Source organism: Myxocyprinus asiaticus, chromosome 28, assembly GCF_019703515.2.
Source record: "Myxocyprinus asiaticus isolate MX2 ecotype Aquarium Trade chromosome 28, UBuf_Myxa_2, whole genome shotgun sequence".
Taxonomy (NCBI): domain Eukaryota; kingdom Metazoa; phylum Chordata; class Actinopteri; order Cypriniformes; family Catostomidae; genus Myxocyprinus; species Myxocyprinus asiaticus.
The window spans coordinates 10,083,377-10,110,000 of NC_059371.1; the positions used below are offsets into that span (position 1 = coordinate 10,083,377).

Consider the following 26,624-nt stretch of genomic DNA (forward strand, 5'->3'; position numbering starts at 1 on the left):
AACTCAAAGGGGCAACAAACACAACTGCACCAGTGCAAAATAACACTGTTAAACAGTTAACAGTAATGCATGATTTATTCATGCCTAGGGGCATTTCGACCCTCTAGCACCTTAGAATACTAAGACAATCACAATACACTATGATAAATTGACAACTAAATTGTGCTATTGTATATTTAATTGTGGAGCCATACATTAGGCTTTGTAAAATGAGCAAATAATGTCTCATAAAAACTAAGCAAAGAAGTACACAGAAGTACACGTCATAATATTCACAATGAAATTAGAGAGTAGGCACAGATAGAGGTCCACTTCTTTCACCAAGAAGATTTCTAACCTTGTCACCGATGTGCTTTCATAGAGTTTTGGGGGTTTTATCATATTTCCAGCCATTAAATTTAACTTTATCTGAGTCAGTATGTTGCAATGAGCACTTACACTGTCTGCACATGTGGTTTTATATCTCTTGTTTCCCCTGATAACTGAAAGCCTCAAGTTCTATTCAGTTCTATTCAGAAGGCCTCAGTTGAATCTGTTACATGAAGCCTTGGAGGCGTTGGGTGGTCTTACAGGTTCTACAGGTTATATAATTATTCTCTATTTCAAATTTCCTAGCTTCATTCAAACACTTCTCACACTAGAAATGTTTTTTGTCAAGTTAACTAGAAATGTGCTTCATGTGGTAACATCTAAATAACTGGTTCTATTCAAGTCAAAAGTATTATTTACTATGACTGAATCAGCTAAAGCCAAAAGTATGCACAACCAAACAGTACACTCATATGTGCTTGTTGATCATCAGATATCAAGAGCGTTGACATTAATATGGAGTTGGTCCTCCTCCCAATCATCATCCACTCTTCTGAGAAGGCTTTCCACTAGATGTTGGAAAATAGCTGTGATTTACTGTCATTCAGACACAAGAGTATCAGTAAGGTCAATCGATGGAGCTGGCTCACATTCTGCCTTTCAGTTCATCCCAAAGGTGCACAGTGGGGTTCATACTGGGTTCTGTGCAGACCAGTCAAGTTCTTTAACCATCTATTGACTTCTATTTGTGGGCAGCAGTGGCATAGTCATGCTAAAATTGTCAAAAGAATAGGACCCTCCCCAAACTGTTGCCACAAAGTAGGAAGCACAAAATTGTCTAGAATGGCATTGCATGTTGTAGCAATGTTTTTTTTAAACTGGTATTAAGAGGTCTAGCCAAATCTGTCAATTAGAAAAGAGTACAACTGCATGTTTTCACTTTTTACACTACAGATGCGACTGCAGAACTACAGGAATGGAAAAATCAACACAGACATAAAACATTAAACATCACTCACACATGGCACTAGCTCAGTGATATTTTATACACAAGTGATTCCTACAGTAGGTAATAAATGTGCAATTACTCCTTAGATTAAATGAACTTGCAAAGAGCAAATGTGTCATGTCTTCTTCACTCATCTGCAGTTTGCACTACCGTGTGACTAAGTCATGTGCCATGTTCAAGACAAAATCGAAGGTCGGTATACCCGAGGTGAAATTTCCTAATTCCGTCCTCAATGCATTCCAGTCAATCACACGTCACGGTCACATGGACACACCAAAAGATGCCGTCATGAATCAACAAGAACATTTTGAGTTCTAAGAACAATTAGTGCATTAAAATTCATTAATACAAAAATTTTGCATTCTTGTATAATGCATGTTCATTCATTCCGTGCAGTGAAAATACTTAAACGTTTTTTACATTTCACAAAACCGAGATCTGCATCATGCTCAATGTTCACCACCATCTTGGAAATTATGTCAAATGATGCTAGTAGGTTGATCGATCTATCTCAACTGCACAAGTCGAACGGTGTTCAGTCATTATTTTCAAGTAGCAGGTGGGAAAATATAGAGTCTAGAGTTGTCTGGTATGCACCAATAGAACTACCCAGGTGTGTTCCTTTCGACCGATAGTGCCCTGCAAAGTGGACTTCACATGGTGTTCAGCCATCTTAAGTGATATTCTGAAGGGAACAACATACTGTATTTGTTCAGTTGGAAGGGCACTCCAAACAGCATAGGGAATAAGGTACAGCAATACATCACAGAAAGTGGAGAGGGAAATATATCCACCAGTCAATGCGAACCATCAGAGACGAACCTACTAGACAAAGGTTGGCTTAAATAAATGTTCAAATAAAATAAACAAAAGGAGTTTGAGGCATCTTTATTTAGCGTAATTCACCTTATGTGTGCTTTCTATGCTGTTGTGTCATTAAAGCACAAAAATGCAAATGTTACATCCATCATCATGATAAAAAAATGACAACTGGAATTTAACAGACACGCATATTATAAAATAACCAAATTACATTTATTTTTATATTAAACTGCAGCAGTCATTTCAGTCGAGAAATACATTAAATATATTACAAATATATATTTATTCATATGGATACACGTGGATGCTTTATATAAGCATAAATATGTGGAAGTAAATTAAATTATATTACATTTATATACATTTACACAAGTATATTGTATAATGTGTTGTCTGTGTGTTATGATGTTGCAGAGTATTCAAAATGAACAAATTTTTTTAAGTGAAGTGAAATTCAACAGATATCCCATGCTAAGTATGGAGCAGTGAACACTGCATAGGGACCCTGCTCTGGTTTTTCAGTCTTTTCTGCTGATGATATCACTCCCCAGTATCGATATTGGTTGATACACACTATCGGATGATGTGACCAGCTGTGACTCACTCAGCTTGCCATTTTCACTCGCCGGTGGCATTGTTACCAAGCAGTAGCCAAACAGAAAGATGGCAAAGCTACAAATTTGTTTCATTTGGGTTTACAAACTATCAGAATAAGTAAGAAATGCCCAGAATACATTATGTGGGCGAGTTTAAAGTAATGAGAAGTTGCCCCATTAACAAAATATGACGTCTCCACATGCAAAACCCACAGTTTGGTCAGCGGATTTTTTTTCTTTGTATCAGACATCCCACAACCTCATGGTAAGCGTTCAGTAGTTTCTAAAAGAAATACCATATTTACTACAATCATTGTTACCCGGCAGACTATGTAAGCACTAAAATAATACTGTGCAAAAAGCTTTCAGAACTGTTTTCTGAATCCTCTTTTTTGATGACAGTTGTGGCAAATGATCAGTGATGTGACAATTGTTTTTTTTTTTTGTTTATTCAAAAATACATAAAAAATACAATTCACACAAAACAATTATTTGAATACACATTATTATCATACTATAATGAACACGTTTTCAGTTTCTTATTTCAAAGTCATTTTGATATATTTTGTATATATATATATATATATATATATACACACACACACATACTACCGGTCAAAAGTTTTGAAACACTTACTCATTCTTTATTATAATTGTTTTTCTTCACATTTACAATAATAGTAAAGTCATCAAAACTATGGAATAACATAAATGGAACTATGGGAATTATGTTGTGACTAAACAAAATCCAAAATTAATCATAACTGTGTTATATTTTAGCATCTTCAAAGTAGTCACCCTTTGTCTAGAATTTGCAGACATGAACTCTTGACATTTTCTCAACCAACTTCTTGAGGTATCACCCTGGGATGCTTTTTAAACAGTATTGAAGGAGTTCCCATTATTGGCTGCTTTTCTTTATTATTGGTCCAATCATCAATTTCAAAAACTTTTTTTATTTTTATTAAATTTTAGTTTTATAATGAAATGAATTAATATGGTGGCACAATTATATTTTTGTCTACAAAACTAATTTCAAACATTTAAGCATACGGCGTCAGATCAAAAGATTTTTAAGATCATGAGAAACATTTCAGTCAAGTGTTTCAAAACTTTTGACCGGTAGTGTGTATTATTTTACCTTGACAAATATTTTGTAAAACTTTTCTTAAATTAAAGTTGTATGCACTCGTGTGTATTCAAGGTGCAAGGAAAGTATTTTAAAAAGTTTTATTTGAAGTCATTAAATCTTTTTTTTTTTTTTTAAATGCTATAAATTTATTTCAAAACTTATGAAACCGACATTGACCAAAAAAAAAAAAAATAAATAAAATAAAATTATACTTTCTGTCAACCATTTTTTTTATCAGTGAGCCATTAACATTAACTGCAGTAACTATAGTATTTTATTCCAGTTCTAACTTGATGTTATTATAATCTTTTCAAAAATAGACCTTTTTTCTTTATATCTACAATTATTCAAATATTTAATTTTACTTATAATTCTGTCTTTTCAATTTGTGAAAAGATAACAGGTATTTCTAAGAGAATCTGTCCAAATTGTTTTAGTGATAAACAGCAAATAAATGAACAGCTATAGCAAATAGAGAATAATGCATGGTTTTGTGGCCCGAGAAAGTTGAGGAACCCCTGATCTGTACTGATAGAAGTTAGTGGACTGTATGTAATTGCAGTGTTTGTGAGTGTGTGCGGTCAAAGCTGTTTCTGAACCTCTGCTCCTCTGGATAACACACACTATTAAGTCCAGAAGGTAGCGGCCACATGAATAACCATGAATACTGCACACTGAAGCCAAGCTCTCCCTTTTCACCCTCTCTGTCTGCAAGCTCCGCCTGTGTTGCCCTGTGTATGTGTTTGTGTGTTCAGATTGGGTACCAGCGAGTAGTACAGCCTCTCTCTTTCTCTGCCTCCCTCCTCCCTTTACCCCCACCCCCTCACTCTGCCGCTCTGCGATTGAGGGAGAATGTGAGTAAAGTAAAAAGGCAGGCATGTTTTAACAGATGGCTCTTGCTTTCCCGGTTCAGCTTGCTCACTGCTTCTGGTACAGCTCGAACACCACACACCAAAGAAAGAAAGAGAGAGAGAGAGAGAGAGAGAGAGAGAGAGAGAGAGAGAGAGAGAGAGAGAGAGCAAGGAAGAGGGAATTGAAACCACTTTAATTCGAACTTCTTTTCCCTCCTCCCTTTTAAAACTTTCCGTCCAGCCTTTCTCGCTCTCACTTCTGTGTTGACAGACACTTGAAAGTTTGACAAACTTAACAGCCACGCGGTAACCACAGTGCAATAGGAGACAAACAGACATATCAAGACAGAAGAAGAGGAGACGTGCACCGTGACCAAGACACTGACCCCCTCAATTCCTCTTTCCTTTGCCAGACCGAGTTGCTGGTTGCCGCAGGACAGAAGGGGACAAATCACCACCTGCTTCCCCTGCAGCTGTGCCTGAGGTAGGCTCCTGTGACACGCTCTATTCTCTCTCTCTCTCTCTCTCTCTCTCTCTCTCTCTCTCTCTCTCTCTCTCTCTCTCTCTCACTCACTCAGCTGGTGTAACCCCACACTGGGAGTTCTAAAGAAGAACTGTAGCACGGCAATCCCACGTTCCACAGTTGCGATTACAGGTTCTCTCCCCCTTCCTCTCTCTCATTTCACCCTTCCCTTCAATTTCTCATTCTTACAGGAGCACTTTGCATGTGTTGACTTGCATCGCTTTACTGTGTATAAAGTACACATGTCACTTTCTATGTAAATGTGTGTTAGTGTGCATGTATGTGGGTGCGTGGGTATTATTATTAATTCACTGATGGACTGATTGACTGACTGCTGTGTTTCAGAAAGAAAGGGAGGGACACAGTTACACCCTGTTCCCTCGTTAGACACGCTCATGTGTCAAAGAGAGTAAATGTGGTGATGATAGGTCTGAGACATTCTGACGTAAGAATAGAGAACACCAAACCATAGGTCACTTTCCAAAGAGGAGCATAACAATTTAAGTGTCATGCTTGCAAGTTATGCCATTTCACACATACAGGAGTTTCCTACAGGAGTTTAGGCAATAACTGCTCCTAACTATGTACAACACAATAACAATGTAATTTATGTGGCATACTCTACCAGTCTCTAAAAGTTTGGACATGCATACTCATTCTGTATTATAAATGTTCCTATTTTCCACATTTAAGAATAATAGCACAATAATCAAAACTATGAAATAGTCAGGTAATTGGAAGTATGAGATTAATTAGTTACCAAAACATGTTATAAAAATCAAAACTATCATATATTTAAGATTTTTCAAGTTAGTCCCCTTTTGTCTAGATTGCAACTTTACACACTGTAGACATTCTCTCAGTAAACTTTTTAAACTGTGTTAAAAGTGTTTCAATGTATGCTGGGCACTTGTTGACTGCTTTACTTTCACTATCCATAAAATTTTAGATCATAAATTCAGGGAGTGTGTCAAACATTTTGGCTGGTTGTGTATTATAAATTTATTATTATTATTATTATTATTATTATTTATTTAATTATTATAAAAATACAATTTATTACAACAAATCTGTTTTGCAAATGTGCATTTTTAACTATACGTTGTCATTTGAACATACACTCAAAAATTCAACCGATTTAAGTCTAAAAATGAGCAAATTAGCATAGCTTTTAAAAAGCAAACAACACTGTAACAATTCTTAGTTCATTTAAAGCAGGTTGGCAACTGATGGCACCAATGGTGGCATGCGAAGATGTAATCACTGGCACACAAGCAACAGCGAAAAAGAGGAGTATGTTTTTATGTTTAAGTCCCTCGCACCTGTATCCCAATTTACCTCTTGAAATAATCCAAACTCATAACTGTGGCATGTGTTTTTAATTATGAGCTAAATGGGAAGCTAAAAACTGTTAAAATGGTACGAAACTGCACTAGTTAACAGCAGGGCTGTTTCTGAGCATATGGGGGCCCTAAGCGAAATCCTACTTGAAGTTGTCCCATCCATTAACTACACAAAATGCAAAATGCAAAAAAAAAAACAAAAAAAAAACATTAAATTAGCAATAAATTAACAGTACATTAATGTGTACCTAATAAGAAAACAGGACAAAACTGTGAAACGTTAGTTAACTAATTGTTGCAATTTAATACATGACAATGAACAAACACTATCTAGCCAGGAACCGGGCTCACATAATACATAATGTCTTACCAGTGGTCTGGCTGCATTTCTCTTTTTCTTTTTTCCACTTCCGACTTGTATGTGCGATTCATGAGTGTGCACTTCACATTGAGTGTGCACGTGCCTGTCACATCTACGTAGCTACAACTCTCTCCATGCAGTTACATTCTCCCTTCCCTCTCGGGCCACAAGGGGGCCCCCTATAACTGTCTGATTGAACCTTAACAGCTGCCTGAGTCTTACTCGCAGCTTTTAGTATGTTTAAAAATAAAAACAAACATTTTAAAGAAAGATAAAAATGACCTTGCTTTGTGGGGCCCCTGGTGGCTTGGGGGCCCTAAGTGGACACTGATACGCTAATAGCTAGAAACAGCCCTGGTCAACAGACACGCACATGCAAACTATTCACGCAATTCAGGCAGAGATTCACTTTCGGTGAATCACAGACTACATTTTCTTTTATTATTTGTTGCTTTTTGCTTTCAGAACAACACTTGATATAAATAAGAAGAGACTGCTCTCTATATTTGAGATTTTCAACCCAGCCAACATGCTCTTTAAACCACAGCAAACATGCTCTTTAAACCACAAAGACTCTCAAAACTACATGATTAAGGGAAAAGACCAAAAACACACAGACACATATCTGTAGGCTTATTTCTGATAATATTTGACAAAAATGTTAACTTCTTTTGTGCAAAATGTCAGGTTTTCTTGGATTTGCACAGTGATTAAAAATGAAAATAAAAATGGCACTTCATGTCAAACAGGTTACCGAACCTTCAGAGTCTGACTTGACTAAAAGTAATGACTTGCATTTAATTAAGTGAATTTAGACATTTCTCTAACCGATTTAGTGAGTCATTAAGTGTACATGCACTTTAAAATGTATATACATAATATTCGATTACACATTGTGTCATTTATACTTGGACAGACAGATGAAGACTGCTACTCAACTACGTAAAAACCTGCCGCAGCTCGATAATAACTACGCATGTGAATGTACTGACTCATTAACTAGAACTGAACAAACTATTGAGTTCAAGATTGATTTGCGCGTTTTTGTAAAAACCATGTAAGAGTCATCCTTTTGTGCTTCATATTAGTTGTTGAGTGAAGTCAGCAAGGACAATGCAATAGCTAGACGTGTTGCCTGTTTATTTTTTTGGTGTTATTTTGTAGAACCCAGTCTTTCATCACATTCACTTATTTATTTTGCCATGGTGCTGTAAACTCAGTAGCTGCCCAAGCTGCTGAATAGCAGTGCAGGAAACACTGCATATATAATTTTGTGTTGTATTGCTTTAGAATAGGCTATATGTAGCTAACAAGACTTGCTGAGCCAACAAAAACCATTTTTATTTTTTTCAAAGAAAGAGGAAGAAACTAAGGAAGCAATGCCAACATCAAACCAAACCTTCATCTAAATGAGCTGTTGACGGATTATTTCAGTTTCTAATTAATGTACAAGCATGGCTCAACAAGCGCTTTTTGATAAGTGTTTTTGGTGGAGCTGCAGTAGTCTGAGAGGTGGTGTCTGTGTCTTGACCTTGGCACTGTGTTGTTGAGTGCCATGTTGACTTTGGGAATCTGAGAGTAGTAAGCCTGTGATGGCCTAGCCAATGTTTACATGGTCTGCTTATATTTGGTTATTAAATTCCCACGATTTTGACAGGTGGCGAGGAGGGGCCAGCAGATTGGTAGTTCTTGCTCGAGTTCTCACTCTCTCTCTTTGTCTCTCCTTCGTTATCTTTCCTTTTCTGCTCTATTTCTCCTTTCTTCCTGCTTTGCCCCTCTACTAAAGAGTACAGCCATGGAGAGGATGTGGGTCAAAAGAAAGTCACCATTGCACTCATGGCTAAAGCTCTGGTCGATGTTAGTGGAATGGAACATTCTCATAAGTTCCTGTTATTAGCTCAGACTAGGGATAGGTCAGGATGGTCAAGATGACTAGTCATCCAACAACGAACTCATTGATTAGTGAGGTCAAAGAGTTTCTCTAGCATATATTCACATTATATATTCATTAAAATATCTTCGTTTGTGTTCCACGCAACCCCAAGCAAAACTTGAGTAGGAAAATGTCTTCGCCACTGGAAGTCCACCTGTCGAAATTCCTGATTGTGCGGATTAATTTCCCACTGAAATGACCTGATTTGCCTGTGGAATCTCCCTGTGCAAGGGTGAATTTGACCAAGCTTTTAGCATGCTGAAATTGTGCTGTACTTAAAGGTTCACTCGGTAATTTTTTTCCTCATTGAAAAAGATTTACTTCTAAAGAAATGAATAGTAATTTTGAAACATACAGTATGTATACAATCACAACCACTCTTGTGAGATGAAGAGTTCATTCATATAATTAACCTTATAAAAGGTATTTTATTCTACATCACATAACCAGCAGAATACTACTGGCTTAATTTCAGTAACTGCCCTGCTATTGGACACTTTCACTCATAGATTAAATTAATCCCAGTTTACTGTGCATAGTGAATTTCTACAGTGGCATTGGTAACTGAAAATCATCTCGGTTACTGTTGTAACCTCCGTTCACTGATGGAGGGAACGAGACGTTGTGTCGATGTAGTGACACTAGGGGTCTCTCTTGGGAGCCCCTTTGAGAAAAGGCCAATGAGAATTGGCGAGTGGAATTTGCATGCCACTCCCCTGGACATACGGGTATAAAAGGAGCTGACTCGCAACTACTCATTCAGGTTTTGCGCTGAGGAGCCGAGACAAGGTCCCAGCCATTTCAGCGGATAGTACTGCGTTGTGGCAAGAGGGACACAACTTCTCATTCCCTCCATCAGGGAATGGAGGTTACAACAGTAACTGAGACGTTCTCCTTCTGTCACTCACTCGACATTGTGTCGATGTAGTGACACTAGGGGTCCCTATAAAAAAACACCACAACAGCTGGACCGTGTTACGTGAACTGCCGATGCAGGTGCAAGCAAGCTGCTGCATGCATAATAGCAGGTGCATCAGTCCGTACATATCCTCCCCCAATGCCCCACAAGATGTCATGTAGTTCCCCACATCCCAGAGGGGAGGAAGCGATGTAACTAGCGTGGGAGCTGGCGCGGCCTTTTCTCTCTATGTTTTCTCTCCACAGAGTATTAGATTTGGCTGGGGCCATCTAACGCTATTACACGCACCGGGGAAGGTGTTCTTTTCCTTTTCTATTCTTTCAGGGGGAAAAGACCCCGCGAAGACCACATCCTGCCCAGGGGAGAGGTAACATGTGGCAATACGTCACGTGGGCTCAGTAGCCACACATGGAAGAGGTACAGTGGTAGGTCCTGCCTGGAAGGGGAGGAGCTCTACAAACACAGTGACCGGGGGCAGAGAGGGCTCTGCCCAAGGGAGACGCGGGTCTGCCGTCAGGGAGACCGTACCATGGAAAATACATCACAGGGGGTTACCCAAGTAACTGGCACCTGTGGAGCACCTATCCCAGTACAGGGCATATTAGTACTCATAGTGGGTCCGGCTGCAAATTCCTCAGTCGAATTCGTGAGCCCCAGGGCTAGGGAGGAAGGACAACCAGGGTTCACAATTCGTGAACTTGCATGGGAGAAGAAGCGCACGTCTTCGCCTCACGGAGGGGAAAGGCGCTATATGCAAGCGATACACCTGGCCAGCTGTTCCGTATTACCAAACATACCTGTTCGTACCTGACAAAACACGGGACGAAACTGGCTCAACCCGGAGATTGTAAAATCTCGCAAGGGTATTGGGTGTTGCCCAACCCGCTGCTCTGCAGATGTCTGTTAGAAAGGCGCCACTGGCCAGTGCCCACGAGGATGCCAGACTCCTTGTAGAGTGTGCTCGTATTCCCAAAGGGGCGGACACGGCCTGGGCTTGGTATTCCAGAGCGATGGCATCCACAATCCAGTGGGAAAGCCTCTGTTTGGAGACAGCGTTCCCTTTCCGCTGTCCGCCGAAGCAGACAAACAGCTGCTCAGAGTGTCTAAAGCTCTGCGTGCAATCCAATTAGATGTGCAAAGCACGTACCGGACACAGCAATGACAGGGCTGGGTCTGCCTCCTCCCGGGGCATTGCTTGCAGGCTCACCACCTGATCCCTGAAGGGGGTCGTGGGAACCTTGGGCAAATAGCCTGGCCTGGGTCTCAGGACCATGTGAGAGTCTACCAGACCGAACTCCAGGCAGGTATCACTGACAGAGAACGCCAGCAGGTCCCCAACCCTCTTGATGGAGGTGAGCGCAATCAGGAGGGCTGTCTTCAAATAGAAGGCTTTCAGCTCGACTGACTCTAGCGGCCCAAGAGGACCACGGAGAGATCCCATGAGGGAAAGAGGTATGGCCTAGGAGGATTCAGCCTCCGGGCACCTCTCATGAACCTGATGATCAGGTCGTGCTTCCCTAAGGACTTACCATCCACTGCGTCGTGGTGTGCCACTATGGCGGCCAGATACACCTTCAGAGTGGAGGGGGACAGCTGCCCCTCCAGCCTCTCCTGCAGGAAGGAAAGCACTGACCCGACTGCGCATCTCTGGGGGTCTTCACCTCGGGAAGAACACCAACTCATGAACAAACGCCACTTCAGGGGATAAAGCTGCCTCGTAGTGAGAGCCCTGGCCTGAGTGATCGTGTCTACCACTGCTGGTGGTAGGCCACTTAGGTCTTCCGCATCCCATCTAAGGGCCAGACGTGGAGGTTCCAGAGGTCTGGGCGCGGGTGCCAGATGGTTCCCCGTCCCTGAGAGAGGAGGTCCTTCCTCAGGGGAATCTGCCAGGGAGGGGCTGCCGCGAGGAGCGTGAGATCCAAGAACCAAGTCTGAGTGGGCCAGTATGGCGCCACAAGGGTGACCTGTTCCTTGTCCTCCCTGACCTTGCACAGGGTCTGTGCAAGTAGGCTCACTGGGGGAATGTGTATTTGCCATTGAGGCTGCCCGGGATATGAGTGGCCCGCAGTGACCTCAGCCGCAGATGACTTCAGAGGAGGAGATGGTGGGCGAGTTGCAACATGTGACGAGAGCGTAGGCCGCCTTGGCAATTTATATATGCTACTGTCTATGCTATGCTACTTGCCCCGGATCAATGGCAATAGCCTCCGCAGGGCGAGCGGTACAGCCAGCAACTCGAGGCAATTGATGTGCCAACACAGCTGTGGTCCTGTCCAGGTGCCAGCGGCTGCGTGCCTGTTGCACACGGTGCCCCAGCCCAACTTGGAGGTGTCTGTGGTGACCAAGACGTGTCTGGACACTTGCTGTATAGGGACTCCTGCCCGCAGAAATGCAAGGTCTGTCCAAGGGCTGAACAAGTGGTGGCAGAGTGGCATGATAGCCACGTGATGTGTGCCATGGTGCCATGCCCATCTCGGGAGAATTTTTGCCCGTCCTCGTAACTCATCACAACTGCCTGGCCGTGGGTGTGAGTGTGGTGCAGTCGGGCAAGTGAAGGTGGGGGGCCCGTGTTCGCGACGTCCAAGTCGCAGGTGCTTAGTGTCCGGTCGCCGTGATAATAAACACAGACCGTGTGACCCAAGGAGTAAGGAAACCGCTATTTTTTTTAAAAAATGCGGGTACCGCAGACCGTTCGGGGTGCGGTGAACACAAAACAAAAGGGAACACAAGATTTACCTCCCAGTCCTCCACCCGGGGGAGGATACAAGCTCCATGGTAGCAGTGGACATCTCCCTCCCTGGGTCATCCATCTCAGGGGCGCTTAGGATCCTTACAGGTCTTTGCGCCTGGTCATGAGGTGGGGGGCATCAGCATCCGGCGGGGGGCTCTACGCTGGGGCCAAGAACTGGGCTCGGCCTGTGGCGGAGCCGCCTGGGCTTTCGCCGCCGCAGGGGGACGCCCTCGGCGAGCAGACAGGGTACGGGATATTGAGCCGCGCTGGGGCAAGATGTGCTGTATCGCCTCAGTCTGCTTCTTCACGACCGAGAACTGCTGGGCAAAGTCCTCGACAGTGTCGCCGAATAGGCTGATCTGGGAGATGGGAGCATTGAGAAAGTGAGCCTTGTCGGCGTCCCTCATCTCGACCAGATTCAGCCACAGGTGACGCTCCTAGACCACCAAGGTGGACATCGCCTGCCCGAGTGCTCGCGCCGTAACCTTCGTCGCCTGGAGGTGACTACCCACGTGCAGCTCTTTCATTGCCTTGGCCTGGTGTACTTTCAGGCGGGCCATGGCATGCAGGGTGGAGGTGGCCTGTCCAGCGGCACTGTAGGCTTTAGTCAGAGACGATGTAGTCCTACAGGCCCTGGAGGGGAGCGCCGGACGATCCCGCCAGGTGGCGGTGTTTGCGGGCAGAGATGCAACACAACTGCCTTATCCACCTGAGGGATCTCTGCATACCCGTGGGCCGCCCCACCGTCGAGGGTAGTGAGAGCAGACGAGCTGGGAAGTCGAGTTCGGGCAGAAAAAGGTGCCCTCCAGGACCTCGTCAACTCGTTGTGCACTTCCGGGAAGAAGGGGACCGAGGGGGGGGATACCAAGACCAGGCAATGCCCGCCCCTTTGGGAATACGAGCACACTCTACAAGGAGTCTGGCATCCTTGTGGGCACTGGCCAGTGGTGCCTCTCAGACATCTGCAGAGCAGCGGGTTGGGCAACACCCAATACCTTTGCGCGGCTGTGAGTGGCGCCCCGAGCCCAGGAACCAGTCATCTAGCCACGAGGGCTCAGGGGAGGATGGAGAGTTCCAGTCCAACCCGACACTCGTGGCAGCCTGGGCAAGCATGGCGGTCAGCTCTGCGTCGGCCTCAGACTGGGCGGGCAAACCCGAAGGTGGCAGCCCAGTCGAGTCCTCGGCATCCAACATCGCCTGTGCGCTCTCCAACGCAGCGATCAAGGATTCATCCTGCTCACAAGCCCCGAGAGAGATGTTAGGCTGGCCGTGAGGCGAGCTGGTTTCATCTCGAACTCAACGGAGGCAGACGAGCGTGCTCTAATTTGGAATGCCCAATTCCCAATGTGCTTTTAAGTCCTCGTGGTCGCGTAGTAATTCGCCACAATCTGGGCTGGATTGTCACAAATATGTGTGTGTGTGAGGGGAATATATTTTGTATTTGCCATTCCTGGCAAAAAGTTTCAGAATGAAAGGACTCAAAAACTCGTCCCATAAACGTTTGTGTATTTATTTTCATAGATGCCAATTTATGTAGGAATACACAGTTGTAATTTAGACATTTTTGGAGGAGTCAAAGAGATGGGAATGTTGTTTCAAGGACATTCACACAGCTCATGTGTGAACTTTGACCTTTCCACTGTCTGAGACAACATGTGGCACGCTGTCTGCCTCTGTTTACCCGTAAAGAATGACAAGATTGTGAATACACATCTACAAGCACACATCACGCACACTTACTGCTTTATCCTCCAGTCTTTTTTTTTTTTTTTTGAACTCTGAATAGTTTATTTTTTCCATTCCCAAGTTAGGGTTTTCACAATCATTTTGTCTTTTTGTGATAATCTATCTTTCTGTATCTCTCATTATTTATTTTGTTGTTTTTGACAGCACGCATTCTAGTCATGTGTTCACAGAATCGCTTTCAACTAGCATTTGCTCTGGCCTGGACTGAATTCCTCAACTGCTGTAAATGAGGCACTGCGTCTAATTGCTCACACAAACACACTTACTGTAAAAAGGTCACTGACACCATCACACACACTGGGTTACAGTGAGGCACTTACAATGGAAGTAAATGGGGTCAATCCATAAATGTTAAAAGGCTCACTTTTTTAATGATATACTGTAGCCACAAGACATAAACAATATGTGTGTTAACATGATTTTTGTGTAAATTTTGTCAAATTTTGCAACATTGTTGCCATGACGATGTAACACTGCTGTAAACCGTAAAAGAATCGTAAAATAACGATTTAAACAGGTTTTTGTTTTTTCTAATAGAAGAATTAATGTAAGTGCTTTTTAAAATTATAAGCAGCAAATTACTGTTTCAAATCAAAATCAATTCAAATCACTTTTATTGTCACACAGCCATATACACAAGTGCAATGGTGTGTGAAATTCTTGGGTGCAGTTCCGATCAACATAGCAGTCGTGACAGTGATGAGACATATACCAATTTACAATAACATCAAATTAACACAGCACAATTTAAACATCTGATATACACATAATTACACTCAACAATATACAAATAATAACATACACTGTACAGTATACAATACGCACAATATAGATACACATTATTCAATAAAAAATAAAAAGAATATATAGTAGTATATATAGAATGTACAGTAGGTTGTATTGTACTGTACTGACATTCAGGCTGTCGGTTGATAGTAAGTTGTTAAGAGAGAATATAATATAATAATAATATAATTTTTAATTATGTTATGTTGGATGTTTTTAACCCATCCAAAAATTTGCCCCATTCACTTCCATTGTAAGTGTCTCACTGTAGCCTTAAATTTAGCTTTTTTTTTAACGAGTCAATATTATTATTCTTCGTGGTAATCAACATTATACCACAAAAGCTGTGGATTAAACTTGACTTGTATTGAACCCGGAATATTCCTTAAAGGTATAGTTCTCTCATCATTTATTCACCCTCATGCCATCCCAGATGTGTATGACCTTCTTTCTTCAGAAGAACACAAATGAAGATTTTTAGAAGAATATTTCAATTGGTCCATCCAATGTACTGTAAGTGAATGGTGATCAGCATTTTAAAGCTCCAAAAAGCACAGACAATCGTTGTAAAAGCAAACCATACGACTTATACAGAATAAGAAAAACAAAGAAGCATAAAGAAATAATTTTTGCACTTTCATCTTTCACATTTGTTTAGATATATTTTCCCTCCAGAAATGTGTTTTTGAACACTGAACTTTTTGAATGTAAAATGTATGAAGGAGGATTGCAATATGATTATTATTATTATAAATTTTTTTTTTTTTTTTTCATATTGCATAGCGCTAACAGAAGCTGGTCAAAAAGTAATCAGGTATTTTGGTATTATTACTGTGTTTGCATTGAAAGGTGTGCACATGAGTCAGTGTTTGAACTACTGCAAAAGGAAGTCAGTAACAACTTGTTTATACAGTCTAGATTTACACAGTTTATGTGTAGACGTGCTTATACGTTAGTTTTCAAAATATTTCTGTTAAGATTAATGCATAATGCTGCAGCAATATATAATGGCTCCTAAGTCTTTTTTCTAGCAAAAAAAGAGCAAAACTGTGAACTGTAAAACACACACACACATACTCATGTTCTCAAGAGCACACCTCTGGCAGTGAACACTACCAGCAAAAACATGTTAAATATTTAAAGAGAGAAGACACAATCATGCTGACGCAAATGGACAAATTAACTAGGAGGTCATCTGAGGAGAAGAATGAAGGAGTGTGAAAGCTAAAACAAGATAATGAGCAAGTTACAGATCAAAAGATGGACAGATGTCAGAGTAGAGAAACATGTGGAAAGATGCAAACTCAGTGTTTGTGTGTGTTTATAAGGTCTCTTACTCTTTTTTTCCATCCATCCATCTAATCCCACATGCTCCTCTTCTCTCTCTGTTATTCCCATGCAATTGATTCTCCTATGCTTGTGTACTTTAAAGGAGATATTTTACAATATGCACTCAATTGTGTCATAAAAGTAGTCCATGTGACTCTAAGTGTTCTGAATGTGAAATCATAAACATTTTAGGTTAACTATTCCTTTAACCTTTTGAGACCCGATCATGACTGCTGTGTGCATTTTCCATTTCCCTTTTTGATTTATAACTAGTTACCTGTTATAAACATGCAATAATAATAATAATAAATAAATAAATCAATAATACAAAAATAAATACAGTATATACAGTATATTAGAGCAAATAGTTTTCCTAAAAATATATGTCCTCATATGGGGACAGCGGGACTAAGTTGTGAAATTTTAAATAATACCAAGCTATAGAAAGTCAGATTTTTTTAAAGCAAATTGTTTATTATGTTTCCAGGAATGTTGGTTATTCACGTTTTTAAGACGTTACAGATATTACCCCTGATTTTCTGTAAAGAAGCTTTGGAACAATGTGTATTGGGAAAAGCTCAAATAAAAAGCTATGCAAATAAAAATTATTTGACTTGATTTGACTTTTATGTTACAATGTTTTGTTTTGTTTTTTACTTTGGCAACAAAACCTCAATGTTCTCTCTTTACACTATCAAACAAACAACTGATAACCATAATTAATTCTGATTCCAAGTAATGTCCAGCATCATCCAATCACTGCCAACCATGTTAAAACAAAATTATACATAATAAAGTCTGAATCTATGTACTGATTACCATTGTCCCATGTCTGCCAAACATGTTGAGGTCTGAAAACATCATCTGAAGCCTAAAACTGAACTTTTGGTGGGATTTTAGGAGTGAATGCACTTAACTGCATAGGAAAGCTAGGATGCTCCCTTGCTGCCTATTTAGTGAATTACTTAACCTCCAGTGTGCTGTCTGTCTGCACTGATCTCAGAACAGTTCAAAATGCACCTTATTTTCATCCTAACTCCATATAAAGCCTCTGAAAGCAACATTTTTCAGCTTTTGGATGAACCCCTTGATTCTCAATGTGATAATGCACAGTAAATGTAGAATTTCTAAGGAAAAATGGCCCTGCAGTCCACGTCATTGGTCATTGTGTTTAACAGCATGCCGTTTGTGGTGATAAATTGCTTACATTTTTAAAATGGCATATCGCATGAATCTAGAGTCTTGTCTTTTGACTGAAACAGGTCACAATGTCAAAAGTAATTATAGTTAGTGTTGGGAACTCCTGTTAATTTTAGTGAGTCGGTTTATTCGGACAGTTAATGTGTATGAACTAGTTCATATAAATTATTTATTGATTCACTTAAGCCCTGAACAGCTTTAAAGGGCTTTTTTTAAGCAGAAATATTAAGTGTATTGCTGCTTATTATCACTATATTTCGATTCAGTTATACACAATAAGGGGTTTTCTAGTTTTATTAGTTTATATCAAGTATACATTTATGTTCAATTTATTGTTGTCACCCTATTTGTTTTACCCTTATGAAAATGAACCATGGTTTTACTATAGCAAGCCTTATGTTAAACATGACTGTAGTAATGTTTTGTTTTGTTTTTTGTTTTTTTGGCAGAAATCATGGTTTTACTATAGTAATATTGTTATTACCAGATGTAGTTTAGTTGGCGTTTCTCTCAAAGACAAACTCCGCTGAGATCGGCAGCATAATATTTTGTCACATGACTCAAAAGTTTAACCCTTTACTGACAGCCCAGAGTGTCCTGAACTGAGATCAGTCAGTTTAAATAATATAAAATCATGCATAGCGTGTAGCGAAGACAAAACACACAGTATACGCAGAAGGACGACGGGTTGCATGAGGTTAAAGTTCCCCCACTGATATGTACTGTACCTGTAATATCAAAGCATGTACTGTATGCGTTTTACACAAAGAATATATATATATATATATAAGGTAAAATTTTAACTGTAATGTCATGCTGCCATTGCCATACAGATATGGTAAGATTCCTCGGAAAATCAGCTCAAATCACATTGTTTTTATGCCCACACACTCTCTCTCTCTCTCTCTCTCTCTCTCTCTCTCTCTCTCTCTCTCTCTCTCTCCATGAGCTACAGTAATATCTGCAGCATATTTGTGTGAATCATTCTGAATGACTGCCATAACTGCTGTTCGGTAATGTTGTTATAGTATGTTGTTCACCTCTGCTTAGCATTATAGGATGTTCATTGTTTATTTTTGCTTCAAAGGTCACATGTGTGCCGGTTAATGCAGAAATAATAGCTGTAAGGCATAATTTTTATTCAGCAGCTTATGAAATAGAGCAACAGCCGTTGGGAAGACAAATTTATATCTGGCATTATGAAATACCATTACAAATAATACAAACACAAATTCATTAACTTGAGAGAAGTATAGATAAAGCTTGTAATGCAGGCAGATTTAGGAGAGTTTAACAAGAAAAGATGGGCTTATGTAAAACACATGTAGGCATGACAAATCTTATAGTATAGCACAATGTAAAATGTGGAACCTAAATTCATCAATGCAAGCAATGGCAAGAAAATTTTATATCAGTAAGCGACAAAATCTGAACACTCTCTGAACACGCTCCTTTTACACGGAGGGCCGGCACATCTTGTTGCCAGCTCTTGGGGTCACCCAGGCAGAACAAATCGAGCTTTATCCTTGATTTCAACTTTTGAAAAGGGAGACAATTCCCTGGCTTTTAGGAAATAAGAGTTTTATTGGGCTTTGTTGGGTATACACAAAGTGGGTAGGGGGGACATACCCCTCTTTTCTCCTTCCTCCTCTATAGTCTTTTTTAGGAATTGAAGTGCACAGCAGGTAGCTGGAACTCTGTATTCAAGAGCTCTTCACCCCCGTAACACTCTGTTTGCTCAACAGCATGAGTTTGGAGAAGGGGGGGGGGGGGGGTTGTGTAATAGCCAAGTTTCCTGGAAGCTCTTGTGTAGGATTTTTGGTTTGGTTTTCTGCGGGCTGTCTGATGGCTGCGCTCTCAACCTGCTCTCAGTCATATCTTTATGGTGTCATATGGTGCTGTCCCCAGTTTGTTAAGAGGAAATGAATGCATATATCGAGAGCTGCTTTATGAAATGAAGAGGTTATTTTACTGAGTAAGACCAGTATAGCACATCAAACACTTGGAGGATAATATTGCAAACTTTGAGTGTGTCTTGGAAAGGAGACACCCCTAAAGAATAAAAGTTCTTAAATGATTATTTTGTAGCACTTTAACAGTGTTGGGGAGTAGTTAACTGAAAGTAGCAACCCTACAAACATAACCACATTTTACAGCAGTGTGCCAATGATTCTGCTTTTTTCACAATAGTTTAGCTACATTTTCCAGTGAGTAGCCATGTAGCGTCACAAAACACTACATTTGTCATATTGTATTGTGAACGCAGCTGAGAGGGAAATCAAACACACTCACATAAACCGTCCTCTCTCTCTCTCTATCTCTCTCTCTCTCTCTCTCTCTCTCTCTCTCTCTCTCTCAGTATATAGCACTGGGGAATCAAAATCTTGTAAGTGAAACGGTTGTTTTGGACAGTTCATAAAACTTGTTAAAATTCACTTATAGTTAGTGTTGGAATCGCTTGTTAATTTTAGTGAGTCGGTTTGTTCGGACAGTTAATGTGTATGAACTAGTTCATATAAATTATTTATTGATTCACTTAAGCCCTGAACAGCTTTAAAGGGCTTTTTTTAAGCGAAATATTAAGTGTATTGCTGCTTATTATCACTATATTTCGATTCAGTTACACACAATAAGGGGTTTTCTAGTTTTATTAGTTTATATCAAGTATACATTTATGTTCAATTTATTGTTGTCACCCTATTTGTTTTACCCTTATGAAAATGAACCATGGTTTTACTATAGCAAGCCTTATGTTAAACATGACTGTAGTAATGTTTTGTTATGTTTTTTTTTTTTTTTTGGCAGAAATCATGGTTTTACTATAGTAATATTGTAATTAGACTACAGTAACCATGGCTAATTTTGTGACTGCTGTGGGTTTACTACTAAACCATGGTTACTGTGGTAACCATTCACTCTAGCCCCTGCACAGCCTTAAAGAGATAGTTCATCCAAAAAGGAAAATTCTCTCATCATTTACTCACTCTCATGCCATGATTTGTATGACTTTCTTTCTTCTGCAGAACACAAATTATGATTTTTAGAAGAATATTTCAGCTCAGTAGGTCCATACAATGCAAGTGAATGGGTGCCATAATTTTTACACTCCAAAATCCACATAAATGCATCATAAAAATAATCCATATGACTCCAGTGGTTAAATCTGTATCTTCTGAAGCGATATGATAGGTGTGGGTGATATGTGTTTCCAAATTGTTTAATGTCACTCTGTAACGATCAGGTGATATTATTTGATTTAGCAATCAGAACTGATTACAGAATTAAATAATATCATCTGATTGTTTTATGTTAAAAGTAATTTCTTCTTTCAATGTAGTTAGCTACTTTTTATGAGTAATCTTTTGTTTGGCGAACTACTTTTTTAAAAAGAGTAGTTTAACTACTTTAAGTTATGAGTAGCTTGTAGCTTGAGAAGAGACAGTATCAAAGTAGTTTCCCCAATAATGCACTTTATGTTAAGGAAAGAACCCTCTTCTTATAAAGAACCATTTATAAACCAATCTGGCTCCAATCCGTACATTTCTACCGAAGAAAAAGCAGTTCTGATCTGGAGAAATTGGCTCCGCGCCAGTGTTCTCACCTTGTAAAATTTTTAAAACAAAAGCTCAGTTTGTCTAGACTGATGCAAAACTAGATTGCTGGAAGCCGTGGTTCTTTGGAGAATCTTGATGTTCAAACTTCTTGACATTACATGATACGTCCTTCAGATGAGCATATTGGTTTCTGGGGTTTTAAAGTACCAGTACATAGATGGTTTTCGAAAGAAAACTGTACATAAAAAAAAAGAGTTCTTTGTGGAACTTTAAAGGTTTTTTTTTGTATAGCATCAGGCTTGAATCCATTGAATCCAGTACTGTCACAATCTTTGCCTTTCTGTTTTAGCACTCACTCTGAACAACAGCTTGCTTGCAATTAGCAGGTCAGCATAAATGTTTCAGAATGGAACATCAGTCAGGACTTGGCTTTATGCCACCACACACAGACAGTCGTAGAGGGGCTCATGCAAGGTCTGTTCCTTGTTTGTTGAAATATTCCATGCTTACCACAGGTACACAGGCATACTAAGTTCCCCAATGCTTCTCTCACTCTCAGCTTCTTATAAACACACACACGCACAGACTCTACACTCCACCCATGTGGAAAGCTGAAGAGTTGGACTTGGGGTTATTGGATGCTTCCTCTCACCATTTGTGTCTCACATGTTTTCACTGGATTGTCCTCCGCTGAGTCAGTAGCTACATCGATGTGCATGCATACTTGCATATAGTATGTGCTTGTCTTTGCATATGTATTTCAGTACACACCCACTCACAAGGTATGCAAACTCTTGCTGTTAGAAAAATGCAACCAATGGACACACAAAGTACCTGACTGTATATGACAGTTTATTCCCACATTCCATGAAATATAGCACACATATGTAAGGGATAATGTACAATCAGTCGGTTATTATTTACACGCTTTGCTTATCTTTCTACCTCTTTATTGGCCCTCCATCCTGGCCTTTTCTCTCAACATGCCTACAATTACGCTGCACCAATTAAACTATATCATAAGACTCTTCCCTAATACAGGTTAATGAAAAGTTGATGTAATTTCAGTAATTATAATTATTTCCTGTCGATCACTTGCGGCTCTGCTTGATTCCAGTTTCCACAACTTTGTTTGGAATTCTTGTTGGTCATCAGGCTTCCATGTGAATGACAGAAAGAAAATGATACTTAACAATGGCTACGTTTACATACACTCCAGTACTCAGATTAATATATTTAAACTATTTGGGCAAACCTCTTCAATCCCATTTATATGCTTGCCATTACTCTGATTATTCGCTGAAAAATGTGATTTTTAATGTTTTTATTTTTATGAATTAATATTTATTACAAAAAACAAATTGTTGCAAATATCTTTAACCCCAGCTTGGCATATGGAAAATTAGTCAGTCAGTTCAGAGTCTTTTTAAACAATTGATTAAAAGAACTGGTTCATAAGAGTCATTTTCGACTACACTGGATGCGCTGTCTGTTTTGATTCACTAAAAAGAACCGATTCATAAGAGTCATTTGTTTGTGATCACTGAAAAAAATTTTTTTGTTGGTTTTACATAATTCAATTATGGACATCGGTTCCACATAATGAAAATGAATTTCCTTAATATGAAATGAAAATGTAGAGTCTACTTAAATGTTTTGTGTTGCATAAACCCAAAGGAATTAAGTTAATCTCACATAAATTAGATCTGTCCAAATTTCTCCACTTAATTTAACAGCTTGCTGTTAGATAGCAACAATACACATTAGCAATATTATAGATATCTTTATGTTCAGTATGACAAGGATGGTGCAGATGAGGGTCTACTGATCCTCAATCAGTCTGTATGCTGATGATCTTTCAGTCTTTGCTTCATGACACAAGCAATTTATGCATATTGTTCAGTAAAATACAATGTTGAAATTCACCCATCCTGAACCTAGTCATTAGCTTCACTCTTCTCCACAATGGTAACATCAGAAAAATATCAACCATAACAGAAATTTCTCTAAATTCCAGATTAACAGAACATTAAACACTAACAAGTCTCCTACTTCTTTCATTTTGTGTAGAAATACATTAAAATAACACTTAATTAAAACATTTACTCCCCCAATCCAGTCTCATGCAAAGCATGCTGGGAAATGTAAATCCCTTGTTCCGTTTCAGAAACACTTTGATGCAACAAATCTTTTTCACATAGTCCCAACACAATTGGATTCAGTAAACATAGTTGGATAGTACACAATGAAATTAAGTTGAGACCAAATACTAAAGAATTATTTTGGATTAACTCAGTTTAATTAAGTAAATTGAGAAAGCAGTAAAAATCATGTTGAGGAACATTATCCATTAGAAGTCCGAATAAATTTGATAATTTCATATCAATGTAATCATATCACTTTTTTATGACTATTGAATTTTACTTGGACTTTACACAATAATTATGTTTTCATCTCAAACATACGTAAATGTATTAGGTTGATTTTAAGTGTACTGTTTTAGTATATTCAATAGAGTTACTTTCCTTTTTTTTTCAGTGAATCGGAATACATGCGCTGGATGTTGTTTGTCCACCCATGAGGACAAACTCAAAAGAAAGACGTGCTTCCTTGCCATGATTTTGCGGTATATGGTCTTTTTTAATTCACCAACATTCAATTCAGACTGCAAACGGACATTCGCAACTCTGAAAAATATGTTTTCTTTAGCCGTGGGGCTGTAGATTCCGCATTGGGGGGAGCACCACTGCTGGAAAACGGTAACATCATCCATCTGCTGCACTTGCGCAGGCCCACTTTGGTCAGAGAGTGGAAGAAATGCAATTAAAGCATTTACATGCCTGTCTAAAGTGATTAAAATAGGAGTGATCCACATATTTTACAGTGATTATAATTACTCTGATTATTAGCGTCACAATAAAATAACTGCAGTATTCTGTTTACATGAGCTACAGTTTAATCGCAGTATTGACTTAACTGCATTATAATCGCATTATGAGGGTTCATGTAAACGTAGCCGATGAGAGAGAGCTAAGAAATGAGGCCAGAAAGGAAGCCTTTGAGCAGTAACATACTGTATAAAGCTCTGTGTGAGTGTGAATGCCATGTATGTTTGAGGGAGTGAGAAACCTTGTCTGCTTGGTAAGACATTTACACTGATTAAAAAGCAAACAGAAGCAGAGGCTCACACATTCAACCACCACTGGTTTAAGCACGCCCGCTCTCTCTCACACACTAAAATGCTCAAATATTATTGTGCTTCATTTAAAAAACAGCTCTTCAAACCAATGCGATCAGACATTAGGTGTCATGTTTCATATACAATCAAATAAAAAATTATGAAAATATATAACTGCAGGGAGCTGAAGTGAGAGATAAACAAGGTGTCAGGATGAACATCAATATATTATGATAAATGGAGAATAGATTAGTTAATAATTGATCTTTGGTGGAAAGTGTATGGTGTGAAATTTCTGTTTTAGTTTAGCAGAATTACTATTGAGAAAAAGGATTATTTTTATGTCAGAATTTTTTTAGAAGGTGTATATAGAAAATAATCACATGATAAATTCAAGCAATTAAAAATATGCTATTTTTCACATTTTCACATTTCACATAAGTAATGTGCTTGTTTCCTGGTTCTGGAACTGAAAATAAAGTCTGATACTAAATTTAAAATGAAGCTTTCTGAAAAGAAAAACACTGCATTTCAAACACTGCAAAAGAAGACTGTGTAGATAAGAAAATTAAAGTGCGAGAGAGAAGTCAAACATATGCTGAGTGAATATAAATTTAGCTCTTTTAATCCCCAGAGGTGGTGTGTAAACAAGTTAATACGTTTTTGTTTTTTTATTTAAACCCACACATATGCAACAGAAGAAATTTTATTGTTCAAAGGTTGTTCTTTCAAAGCTCTTAATTATGTTTTGCATAAGTATTGGCTTTGTTTTAGAGGTCACTCCTAAAATTACTCACAAGCAATAGAATATACACACATTAGACAATTGTTAGAGCACATAGTAAGAATATAGAACTTTTTGGTCTTGGTAGAATTTGATAAGATATGCAGAGGTGGGTAGAGTAGCCAAAAACTGTACTCAAGTAAAAGTACAATTACTTGAAAAATAATTATTCAAGTAGAACTAAAAGTAATGATGTTCATAATTACCTGAGTAAGAGTAAAAAAGTATTAAATTATAAGAATACTCAAGTAGCGAGCAACTAGTTACTTTCATATGTAGCATAATGGACGTTTAATCTCCAATATTCCATTAAATAATACACATTTAAAATGTATTACAGAATAATAATAATTATTATTATTATTATTATTATTGGAAATTATTTCATCATTCACCCTCATGTTGTTCCAAACCTGTATTACTTTCTTTCTTCAATTTAACACAATGCAACACAATTAGGGAGATGTCAGACAGAATGTTAGCCTTTTAGTCACATTTACTTTTGCATATTTTTAAAAGGGAATGGTGACTGAGACTGTCAGTCTATAACTTTCTGTATAACATCTTTTGGGTTCCACAAAATACAGAAAGTCACACAGGTTTGGAACAACATGAGGGCAGGGAAATGATGACAGAATATTAATTTATGGTTGAACTATCACTTTAAGAACTCGTGTCAGATTTGGATGAATCTGTCAATTAGAAGAGAAGTTTGGAAACCAGTTTCTAGTAATTATTATGGTGAAAAACAAAAACAATATTCCAAAGGCCCAATCATATATAATGCTGAATAAAATGAAGCAAGATCATGCATTATTAATGCCATTGCCTACTGTCACTATTTTATCTCTTTTTTTTTTTTTTTTTTTAAGTACTGCATGGATCTTAGTTCAGTGTAGTTACAGTATTTTCAGTGTAGAAATAATTTTGATCATTAGTTCTGTACAGTAAGAGTAAACTGCACCTTATCTCTGTGATTGGAAGCTTGTTACGCTTATTTAAATTCTGAACTTGTTCTCTGTTGTCCATGAGAAAAATGCGCTGCATCTGTCAAATGCAAAGTTGCTGTGCACTGTGCACTCGCAGAGATGCGCTCCAGTTATCACGCACACACGCGATCGGCATAGCAAAAGGCATTTACACTTAACGCGGATGTTTACATGGATTTATACACTAGTAACTGATATATTTCAGCACTGATATAAAAATGTATACTTAGAAACTGTGGTCATAAGAGCCCATAGTTATAGGATCACCCTGAAAATGACCATCACCACAACACAGACAAGCTCACGTTATTACAATCACCAAAACTCACCGCAACAAGTTTTCTTAAGTTGGAGCTGCAGTTTTAATCTTGAAATATCCGCTTGTCTTGGTGCAAAATGAAAGCACTGCTTGACAAAAGAAAGTGTTTGTTTTGAGCGCTTGCAGCTGCAGTGGTGTCGAGTGACAGAGCACATCTGTAAAGTTCTGCTGTCATAAAAGTCCCATTCAAAAATCTCTCAATAATCAAAT

At 39.1% G+C, this 26,624-nt stretch overlaps 1 protein-coding gene across 4 annotated transcripts in view; it reads left to right on the forward strand.

Moving 5' to 3' along the window:
• Nucleotides 1-4,964: 4,964 nt before the first annotated feature.
• Nucleotides 4,965-26,624, forward strand: part of LOC127419279 (extracellular sulfatase Sulf-2-like) — a 223,310-nt gene continuing 201,650 nt past the window's right edge. For all 4 annotated transcript variants that reach the window (XM_051660559.1, XM_051660560.1, XM_051660561.1 and 1 more), the window contains exon 1: nucleotides 4,965-5,203. The gene's annotated coding sequence lies outside the window, so the exon portion shown is untranslated. The remainder of the gene's footprint in view (nucleotides 5,204-26,624) is intronic.